This window comes from Equus asinus, chromosome 17, assembly GCF_041296235.1.
Source record: "Equus asinus isolate D_3611 breed Donkey chromosome 17, EquAss-T2T_v2, whole genome shotgun sequence".
NCBI lineage: Eukaryota > Metazoa > Chordata > Mammalia > Perissodactyla > Equidae > Equus > Equus asinus.
The window spans coordinates 18360978-18363163 of NC_091806.1; positions in this window are offsets into that span (position 1 = coordinate 18360978).

Below are 2186 nucleotides of genomic sequence, written 5' to 3' on the forward strand. Positions count from 1 at the left end.
CATACTGCCTATGTTTTCTTCTAGAAGTCTCATGGTTTCAGGTCTTACATTCAAGTCTTTAATCCATTTTGAGTTAATTTTTGTGCATGGTATAAGGGAATGGTCTACTTTCATTCTTTTGCTTGTGGCGGTCCATTTTCCCAACACCATTTATTGAAGAGACTCTCCTTTCTCCATCATATGCTCTTGGCTCCCTTGTCGAATATTAACTGTCCATAAACATGTGGGTTTACTTCTGGGCTCTCAATTTTGTTCCATTGATCTATGTGTCTGTTTCTGTGCCAGTAGCATGCTGTTTTGGTTACTATGGCTTTGTAGTATAATTTGAAATCGGGGAGTGTGATACCTCCAGCTTTGTTCTTTTTTTCTCAGGAATCTTTTGGCTATTCAGGGTCTTTTGTTGTTCCATATAAATTTTAGGATTCTTTGTTCTATTTCTGTAAAAAATGTTGTTGGAACTTTGATAGGGATTGCATTGAATCTATAGATTGCTTTAGGAAGTATGGACATTTTAACAATGTTAGTTCTTCCAATCCAAGAGCATGGAATATCTTTCCATTTCTTTGTGTCTTCTTCGATTTCTTTCAACAATGTCTTATAGTTTTCAGTGTACAGATCTTTCACCTCTTTCATTAAGTTTATTCCGAGGTATTTTATTATTTTTGTTGCAATTGTAAATGGGATCGTATTCTTAATTTCTCTTTCTGCTACTTTGTTGTTAGTGTGTAGAAACGCAACCGATTTTTGTACATTGATTTTGTATCCCGCAACTTGACTGTATTCCTTTATTATTTCTAAAAGTTTTTTAGTGGACTCTTTAGGGTTTTCTAGATATAAAATCATGTCGTCTGCAAAGAGTGATAGTTTCACTTCTTTTCCAATGTGGATCCCTTTTATTTCTTTCTCTTGCCTGATTGCTCTGGCTAGGACTTCCAATACTATGTTAAATAAGAGTGGTGACAACGGGCATCGTTGTCTGGTTCCTGTTCTTAGAGGGATAGCTTTCAGTTTTTCTCCATTGAGAATGATATTTGCTGTGGGTTTGTCATATATGGCCTTTATTATGTTGAGATATTTTCCTTCCATAGCCATTTTATTTAGAGTTTTTATATATGGATGCTGCATCTTGTCAAATGCTTTCTCTGCATCTATTGAGATGATCATGTGATTTTTATTCTTCATTTTGTTAATGTGGTTTATCACGTTGATAGATTTGCGGATGTTGAACCATCCCTGCATCCCCGGAATGAAACCCACTTGATCATGATGTATGATCTTTTAAATGTGTTGTTGTATTCAATTTGCTAGTATTTTGTTGAGGATTTTTGCATTGATGTTCATCAGTGATATTGGCCTGTAATTTTCTTTTTTTGTGTTGTCCTTGTCTGGTTTTGGCATCAGGATAATGTTTGCTTCGTAGAAGGAGTTAGGAAGCTTCCCCTCCTCTTCAATTTTTTGGAAGAGTTTGAGAAGGATAGGTATTAGGTCTTCTTTGAATGTTTGGTAGAATTCACCAGGGAAGCCATCTGGTCCTGGACTTTTATTTTTTGGGAGGTTTTTAATTGCTGTTTTGATCTCCTTACTGGTGATTGGTCTATTCAAATTTTCTACATCTTCTTGGTCCAGTTTTGGGAGGTTGTATGTTTCTAAGAATTTATCTATTTCTTCTAGATTTTCCAATTTGTTGGCGTATAGCTTTTCATAGTATTCTCTTATTATCTTTTGTATTTCTGAGGTGTCCATTGTAATCTCTCCTCTTTCATTTCTGATGTTATTTATTTGAGCCTTCTCTCTTGTTTTCTTGGTGAGTCAAGATAAGGGGTTGTCAGTTTTGTTTATCTTTTCAAAGAACCAGGTCTTGGTTTCATTAATTTTTTCTATTGTTTTTTTAGTCTCTATTTTGTTCATTTCTGCTCTGATTTTTATTATTTCCTTCCTTCTGCTGATTTTGGGGTTTGTTTGTTGTTCTTATTCCAGTACCTTTAGGTGCGCTTTTAGATTATCTATTTGGGATTTTTCTTCTTTGTCGAGGTAGGCCTGAATCGCTATAAACTTCCCTTGTAGAACCGCTTTTGCTGTATCCCACAGATTTTACAATGTCGTGTTTTCATTTTCATTTGCCTCCAGGAATTTTTTGTTTCTTCTTTGATTTCTTCATTGACCCAATCATTGTTCAGTAGCATTTT